Source organism: Petromyzon marinus, chromosome 58 (assembly GCF_048934315.1).
Source record: "Petromyzon marinus isolate PM22_M1 ecotype Great Lakes invasive population chromosome 58, UKy_Petmar_22M1.pri1.0, whole genome shotgun sequence".
NCBI lineage: Eukaryota > Metazoa > Chordata > Hyperoartia > Petromyzontiformes > Petromyzontidae > Petromyzon > Petromyzon marinus.
Genome location: NC_133724.1, coordinates 3,566,593 through 3,575,571, shown reverse-complemented (window position 1 = coordinate 3,575,571; position 8,979 = coordinate 3,566,593). Strand labels below are relative to the sequence as shown.

The 8,979-nt window shown below is 55.5% G+C and overlaps 1 long non-coding RNA gene across 1 annotated transcript; it reads left to right on the top strand.

Annotated features, from left to right (window-relative positions):
- Window positions 1–3,735: 3,735 nt before the first annotated feature.
- LOC116955154 (uncharacterized) lies at window positions 3,736–8,734 on the top strand. The gene is made up of 2 exons (XR_012929756.1): window positions 3,736–5,048; window positions 6,753–8,734. It is a non-coding gene; the product is annotated as an uncharacterized LOC116955154 (long non-coding RNA).
- Window positions 8,735–8,979: the final 245 nt, after the last annotated feature.

Sequence of the window (8,979 nt, the reverse complement as noted above, 5' to 3'; positions counted from 1 at the left end):
TCAATGAAAAAAAATACGACGAAAAAAACGACGACGTTTCGATCGCAACGCAAGCGGTCGTCATCATGAAAAATAACAAATCCAATTGAACTTACAGATGAGCATTTAGAGAGACGTGAAAGTGCGTGCCTCCAGAAAACAAACAAAAGACCCGTGCAAAGAGCAAAGTTGGCTACGTACGGTGCGAAACAAGTTCAACATACACGCTTACCAAGGTGGCCACCGTGGCTGTGTGAGGTCACCACAAAGACAAAGATCTCCCGGGTAGCCTGTTACAGACTGTAGGGGCAAGTGCTGTTAGCGAGCGGCACGTGTGAAGGCCGGCACGGCACACGAGGGGGTGGGTGGCCAGCAACCACGCCCGGTCGCCTTTGTCTCCCCAGTGGCGTTGTTTTCACACCGCACCAGGTACTCATTTGAGGCTGAGTCGACCTAGGGGAGGCCCAGAACCGTTTCAGGTAATCGTCACCGGGTGTTGGTAGCCGCCGTGAGCGGGAATCGAACCCGACTACGCCGTGTTCGCAGCGCAGCGTAGCGCTAACCGCTACATCACCGCTCCCCACACACACAGACACACGCGCAGAACAATCAAAACGGAAATCTCTAGAAGTTCCCCTTGCCGAGGATTTGGACACAGGAGGGGTGATTGGGGCCCCATGGACGCGGTTGGCATGCTCCACCCTGCCTGGTCATCCGTGAGATGGACAACGATGCTGCCCCGGCCGCAGATTTCCCACCCCTTCAGGCATTGCTCCCCTCGAGGAGACAAACGCGATCGTTGCCTCGGCGTGGGAGCTCGCCATAAGCGGGAGTTGAGAGAGACGGAGACGGAGAGAGACTCAGAGACACCGAGACTCTCCTGTCACACTCCCTCCCCCCACCCCCGCACCTACCTCTCCACATCCACCTCTCCACATCCACCACGAAGCACCACGGCCGTCGCTACAGCTGAGGTTTCCAGCTTTAATGTAGCTCTTCCTCTCCGTGTGAGTCTGCGGGTATCTGTGTGAGTCTATGGGTCTGTGTGTGTGTGTGAGTCTATGGGTTTTTGTGTGTGAGTCTGTGGGTCTCTGTGTGGGTCTGTGGGTCTCTGTGTATGAGTCTATGGGTTTGTGTATGGGTTTATGTGAGTCTATGGGTCTCTGTGTGAGTCTTTTGGTTTTTGTGTGCGTCTGTCGATCTCTGTGTGTGCGTCTGTGGGTCTTTATGTGGGTCTATGGGTATCTGTGTGTGTCTGTGGGTCTCTGTGTGTGCGTCAATGGGTCTCTGTGTGAGCCTATGGGTTTTTGTGTGGGTCTATGGGTCTCTGTGTGAGTCTATGGGTCTCTGTGTGCGTCTGTGGGTCTCTGTGTGCGTCTGTGGGTCTCTGTGTGGGTCTATGGGTTTTTGTGTGGGTCTATGGGTCTCTGTGTGAGTCTATGGGTCTCTGTATGAGTCTATGGGTCTCTGTGTGCGTCTGTGGGTCTCTGTGTGCGTCTGTGGGTCTCTGTGTGGGTCTATGGGTCTCTGTGTGCGTATATGGGTCTCTGTGTGCGTCTGTGGGTCTCTGTGTGGGTCTATCGGTCTCTGTGTGAGTCTATGGGTCTCTGTGTGCGTCTGTGGGTCTCTGTGTGAGTCTATGGGTCTCTGTGTGCGTTTCTGAGTCTCTGTGTGAGTCTATGGGTCTTTGTGTGCGTCTGTGGGTCTCTGTGCGAGTCTATGGGTCTCTGTGTGCGTCTGTGGGTCTCTGTGTGAGTCTATGGGTCTCTGTGTGAGTCTATGGGTCTCTGTGTGAGTCTATGGGTCTCTGTGTGAGTCTATGGGTCTCTGTGTGTGTCTATGGGTCTCTGTGTGCGTCTGTGGGTCTCTCTGGGAAGGAGGAGGCACACATGCAGCGGTCGCCGGACTGACGCTGGAAGATTGATGCGCCACGCTCGATATTTCGTCGTTTTTTTTTTGTCGTCGTAACAGAGTCAATTTTCAGAAGGATGGCGCGTGCCGAGTTGTTTGATGTCAACCTCGGGCGAAAGATCGCCGCTGCCTCTCGCCCCGCCAGCGAGAGGCGCTTCCCCACCAAAGCGCCTTTGACGGCGCGCGGATCGACACGCGGGCGTTTGTCGCCCTTTCACACCCGGTGGAATGAGCGGACTGATTGGTTCCACGTGCTAATTGGCACCGATGGCGCCTTGATACGCAGGGGACCGCAGAGCTTGGGTCTAATTCGTTGGCGGCGTCGGCTCATCACCGCGTGGCTGCCGCTCGTTTAGCGGTGCCTCCTCCCGGCGTCTCTGATTCGTCCCCTCTGTCTCTGTCTCCGCGCGTCGGCCTTCCCCTTCCCAACCCCCCCACCGCCGACTCGCGGAGGGCAGAAATGGCCTTCGTTAGAGCGACGTCTCTCGCGGGGCCTTGTGTCTACTCTAGCACTCCCGGCCAAGACGTCTTGGAATCTCACTGGGAATGCCCACACTGTACCCCAGCCACGTGCAACTCGCACGCTCGACTGACCTGCGCGGTGCGCCGTAACCCGTTAACGCCGCTGGCTTGGAACAGAAGCGGACGGATCAAAGAACCCCCTCCATACCACCCCCCCCACCCCTCCCAAAAAAATAAAAAACTCGCCCCGCCCCCCCCCCCATGATTTCTAACGCCCACGTCGCGGCATGGAATCGAACCGTTGGACGAGTTACTGAAATAGAGTGAGTATTGGTGAAGTTATTGGTCAGATAATTGGCTCGGGTAAAAATGGTTATTGGAATCGAGTGAGTATTGGCCAGGATATTGGGCTGGAATCGAACCTGCGCGACGTTGGTGTGCTGCTGACCGTTCCACCACTGGTGGCATCATCATCAGCATCATCATCAGCAGCAGCAGCAGCATCATCAGTTGCCCACGTGCGTGGTGTTGGCCACCCAGAACCCTGGCCTTTAAAGATGGCTGCTCGCTAACAGCACTTGCCCCAACAGTCTGTTGAGGCTACACGGAGGCTGGGGGGTGGGGATTGCCCTGTGAACCCGGCGACCCGAGTTCGATCCCGACCACGGCTAACATCGTTGCCCTCGTGATGCCGCTAGATAGACTCGGCCTTAAATGATCAGCTTCTGGGAGGAGCGGTGAAGGTGGCGTGGAAGCTTTGCGGTCTGCCCTACCTCACCCCACGTGTGTTATCCGCGCCGGCCTTAATAGGTGCTCGCTAACAGCAGCGCCCGCGGGGGTTTGTGGTGTGGAGGGGGGCGAAAGGGAGTGTTGGGGTGGGTTGGGGGGGGGGGGGTACCCCGAGTCACTTCGCTGGCTCTCCTTAGCAAAACCTGCAACCCCGACACGGCGATGCAGTTTCGAGTGCCTAGCAAATGTTTCCGACGTGAGCCAAGCGAAGGGAAGCTGGGGGGGGGGGCGGGGGGGGGGGCATGGGGGGTGGGGGTGGGAAATTCGCCAAGAAGACTCTCACCGTCACGGATGATAACAACAACAAACGAACAACAACATCAACAAACAAGCGACGACAGCACGGGAAATGAAACGGCTGCGATTCAAAGGGGTCGTAGGGTGTCACGCGATTCCTAGAGCCGATCTACAGGGGGGGGGGGCGCATGGGGGTGGGAAAGGGGGTGGGGGGGTGGCAAGAGACGAAACCACGAAATGTTTCCCGGGGAGTTGACGGGGGATGGCGATAATTTGCCAGATTCGTCGCCGCACTGGAAATCTTCGATCGCGGCCAAGGAACTGAACAAGGGTGGGGGCGGGGGGGGGGGTGGATGGAGGGTGGGGGGGACTCTGAGCTCTGCGTTTGCGCCTTTGGGCCCTACACGAAGGTTGGCGACTTCACTGGACAGCGGAGACTTCCACATAATGCAGCATTGGCCGTGTGTTTCCGTGGCGTTTAATTATCTCTCTACGTCTTCCCCTTCTTCCTTCTCTTCACCGTATTCTTCATCGTCTTCTTCGTCTTCTTCATCTTCCTATTCTTCTTATTATTCTAATTCCTCTTCTTATTCTTATTATTCTTCTCTTTAATATCACGCCACCTGCACACACCCAGGACCACTACGCTCAGCCCCACGCGTTGCACGACGACACCGCTCGTCGGCCAGGGCCTCTCCTCTGTGTGCGCTCATTTTCATGGGACGTCAATTCCCACCGGCATTCTTCAATGTCCACCTTTTTAATCGATTCGATTCGCAGGGGTGGGTAAGGTCCGGCCCGCGGGCCGTATGAGGCCCGCGAAATCATTTGGGTCTCTGGCCCTGCCAAGGCAACAGCAGGCGGGACTCGAAATTCAATAAATTTAGGAGCAAAACCTGGAAAAGCAGTTGCGAGTAGCGACAACATCGTCAATAGCCGGCTAACATCATCGCCACGCCTCGCCAAAGAGAAGCAAGTTCCAGCCAATCGCATTAGCGGCGAGTTAATGCAATGTTTGACCAAATATAGCGGGCTAATTTTGAAGTTGATAACTTTTTTTATGGCCCGCGAATGATGTTATAAGTATCGAAATGGCCCTAGGCAGAAAAAAGGCTCCCCCCACCCCTGGGTTAAAAGTGTCCAGAATTTGGCGTACGGGCAGCAGGAAGCGAGTTAGTGGAGGAGGAGGAGGAGGAGGAAAGAGGAAGCGGTGTTTAATTTGTTGCATTCAGTCTGCGCTTAATCGTCTAATTAAAAACCGCTTGTAAGAGTGCTAATCGCAATTAGGGTTAATTAAGAGTGCACAGGAAGAATTGGAACCGCGCAGGCGCGGTCTCCCGTTGTGAACCTTGCAATCGCAATTCCGCCACGCGTGTTAAAGGGGGGGGGGGGGCAAGCAATGCCCCCCCCCCCCGCCATGTGCGTTCCGACGTTCCATCTCCTTCCCTCCACGTGTATATCCGTCACGATTCAGGGTCGCGACGCAGGGTCACGATGTGGTTCATCCTCCGCGCGCGCGTGGCGCTCGCGAGTGCCTCAAGTCGAAGGAGAAGATTTTGTTTTTGGTCGGTGCGTTCATCGCCGAGACGTTACGGCTGCCTCCGAGATTGGTCGCGGTGTGGTTCCTCTCGGTGTCGGTGGACGGTCCTCAACAACACGCGGCACTGCCAGTACGGTGACCACACTCACTCAACCACTCACCCACCTAGTCACTCGCTCACTCAACCACTCACTCACCCAGTCACTCAACCACTCACTCACCCAGTCACCCACTCACTCACCCAGTCACCCACTCACTCAACCACTCACTCACCCAGTCACTCACTCAACCACTCACTCATCCAATCACTCACTCGACCACTCACTCACTCATTCAGTCACTCACTCAACCACTCACTCACCCAATCACTCACTCACCCAGTCACTCACTCAACCACTCACCCACCCAGTCACTCGCTCACTCACCCACTCATTCACCCACCCACCCAGACACACACCCACTCAAAAACTCACTCACCCAATCATTCACCCACCCACTCACTCAATCACTCACTCAACCACGCACTCAACCACTCACCCAGTTACTCACGCAACCACTCACTCACCCATTCAACCACTCACTCACTCATTAATTCACCCACCTAGTTACTGACTTAACCACTCAGCCGCCCACCCACGCAACCACCCACACACTCAACCAATCACTCACCAACTTCCTAACCCACCCACTCACCTAGTCGCTGACCCACTCACTCACTCACTCACCCACTCGTCCACTTATTCATTCAGCGTTTTACGTAAATCGCCGAGCCGTTGCGGCAGTCTCCTCGATTTCTCACGTTGTGGTTCTGCTCATAGAGCTTCGCTGATCTCAGTCAGTGGACAGTCCTCAACAATACGCGACAATGCTTGCACGGTGACCACAGCTGCAGTGTGGGTTGCCACGAAGACATGGACTCACCCAATAACTCACCCACTCATTCACCCACCCAGGCACTCACTCACCCACTCATTCAGTCACTCACTGAACTACTCACTCACCAACCTATTAACCCACCCAGTCACTCACTCACCCACCCACTCACTCATTCAGCCACTCACTCAACCACTCACTCACCAACTCATTCACCCACCCAGTCAATCAACCACTCACTCACCCACACACCCACTCATTCAGCCACTCACCCAACCACTCACTCACCAACTAATTCACCCACCCAGTCACTCACTCAACCACTCACTCACCAACTCATTCACCCACCCAGTCAATCAACCACTCACCCACTCACTCATTCAGTCACTCACTCAACCACTCACTCACCCACTCATTCAGTCAGTGGACAGCCACCACCAACAACAACAACACTCGTAGCGCGGCAACACAGCTGCAGTTGGCGTCGTCACGCAGACCCCCCCCCCCCCTTTCCCTCGCCAACGCTGAAGGTTGTCCGCACAGAGCCCTCTGGCTGTCCAGCAGGGCCACACAGACAGCATGTCACGTTGAAGCCATGTGGACAGACTGTGGGATCCGTGATAAACAACTCGCTTGGTGCCTACTGGGCCCGCCGTTCCTGGCTGCCGCACGAGCTTGTCGTAAATTCGGCCGGTTTCGCCGGGTTTGTAGCGCAGCGTAGCGCTAACCGCTGCACCACCGCTCTCCCCACACAACAATAACAACAAACGCCATTCGCCACTAAGTGGCGGTGACGCCACCACGGCGCTGAGTGCCAGGCTACGTGCATGTTGAGGCCACGTGCAGTGTCGAACCCCTCTCCGGCAGCAGGAGTTCACGGGGGCAGACCCAGCGGGTGCCACGGGTCGACTGGCTGAGATGACCGGCCGATGCACCGCCTGTGTACCCCCTACTGTGCCAGGCTAGGTGCACCAGGAGGTCACGGGGGCAGACCCAGCGGGTGCCACGGGTCGACTGGCTGAGATGACCGGCCGATGCACCGCCTGTGTATCCCCTACTGTGCCAGGCTAGGTGCACCAGGAGTTCACGGGGGCAGACCCAGCGGGTGCCACGGGTCGATTGGCTGAGATGACCGGCCGATGCACCGCCTGTGTACCCCCTACTGTGCCAGGCTAGGTGCACCAGGAGTTCACGGGGGCAGACCCAGCAGGTGCCACGGGTCGACTGACTGAGATGACCGGCCGATGCACCGCCTGTGTACCCCCTACTGTGCCAGGCTAGGTGCACCAGGAGTTCACGGGGGCAGACCCAGCAGGTGCCACGGGTCGACTGACTGAGATGACCGGCCGATGCACCGCCTGTGTACACCCTACTGTGCCAGGCTAGGTGCACCAGTAGGTCACGGGGGCAGACCCAGCAGGTGCCACGGGTCGACTGACTGAGATGACCGGCCGATGCACCGCCTGTGTACACCCTACTGTGCCAGGCTAGGTGTACCAGTTGGTCACGGGGGCAGACCCAGCAGGTGCCACGGGTCGACTGACTGAGATGACCTCGCCGATGCACCGCCTGTGTACCCCCTACTGTGCCAGGCTAGGTGCACCAGGAGTTCATGGGGGCAGTCCCAGCAGGTACCACGGGTCGCCTGACTGAGATGACCTCGCCGATGCACCGCCTGTGTATCCCCTACTGTGCCAGGCTAGGTGCACCAGGAGTTCACGGGGGCAGACCCAGCAGGTGCCACGGGTCGACTGACTGAGATGACCTCGCCGATGCACCGCCTGTGTACCCCCTACTGTGCCAGGCTAGGTGCACCAGGAGGTCACGGGGGCAGACCCAGCAGGTGCCACGGGTCGACTGGCTCCCTGCGTGTGCACGCTTTGCGCTGTCCCATGGCGACTCTCGTCGCTTCACGAAACTGCCACCGGACTACTGCGCCCAACTCTTAGGGGTGCCGAGAGGGGTTGCAGTTGACGAAAGAAGCGGCTTCGGGGATGTCAAAACGTACGCTCCTCCCCCCCCTCCTCTCCCTCCTCCTCCCCCCTCCCAAGCAGATAACCCCATGAAACCTGCCAGTGGCACGTGGAACGAAATGTCGGACACGGTGCCCGACAAACGCAGCAGCGCAAGCGGCGACGCAACGCCCTTGCTGCTGTACCGCTATTGTCTCTCTGATTTGAAGAAAGAAAAAAAAAACACATGGTTTTCCTTGTTGGCACCAATGACCCACATTCTCCAAACTTTTGCAATCTGTGTTTTGTTGTGGCTCTTTGTTTGTTGTTGTTGTTGTTGTTGACAGAAGAAAGAAAAAAAACGTCGCGTGTTTTATATATTTTTTTTATTTGTTGTCGTGTGTGTGTGTATGTGTAGGGGTGGTTTCTTGGCTGGTTGTTGTTGTGTGTCCGTCTAATAATTCTGCTATTTTACTACTTTAGCCGCCCGTAGATTCAGGTTCGAAGTGTCAACGTTACGGTAACGTCACGAAAAGTGTGGCCAATCGAAACTGATGATGCCGATAGTAATAATAATAATACCGATGCTGATAATATTCACAATAATTGTAACCCGATTTATTTTGAGAAACCCACGATAGGTCGGTCGGTATTAAACAGCTCCATTTTTGGGTTAGCACATCGTTTTCATATATATATATGCCAAGGTCTGATAGACAAGGCCCCGTCAATGGTAAATACGTATTTGACAACGTTTTACTTATTCTATGTGGACTATTGTATAACGCACCGTGTGTTAAGGAGAAGAGAGTGAGAGAGAGAGAAGGAAACAATAACGAACTCGTAAATGTAAACCTGATGTTTTATTTGAAAAGATGTGGTCACAAACAGCGCGCGCGCGCGCGTGGAATTCTTCGGGATGTCTCTGTACAATGTTTGCGTTTTCTGACAAAACTCGTTTAAAAAATGCCTTAAACTTATTTAAAATCAACCCCCCCCCCACCGTCCGTCTTCTCTTCCTGCTTTGTGGAGTTTATTTTTTTGCGTGGCGTGCGTTTTGTGCGGTCCCGCATGGGCCCTGCTATCATCGGAACGACGTGTGTGAACAAGAGAAAGACGACAGCTGGAGATCTGTGGACAAGAGCTTCATGGCTCATCGGATTTTTCCAGGATTAACAAAAGAATCGGACGAAGGTCTTGTGCCGGCCACCGGCCCATCAGGGTCTAAGGAGACAT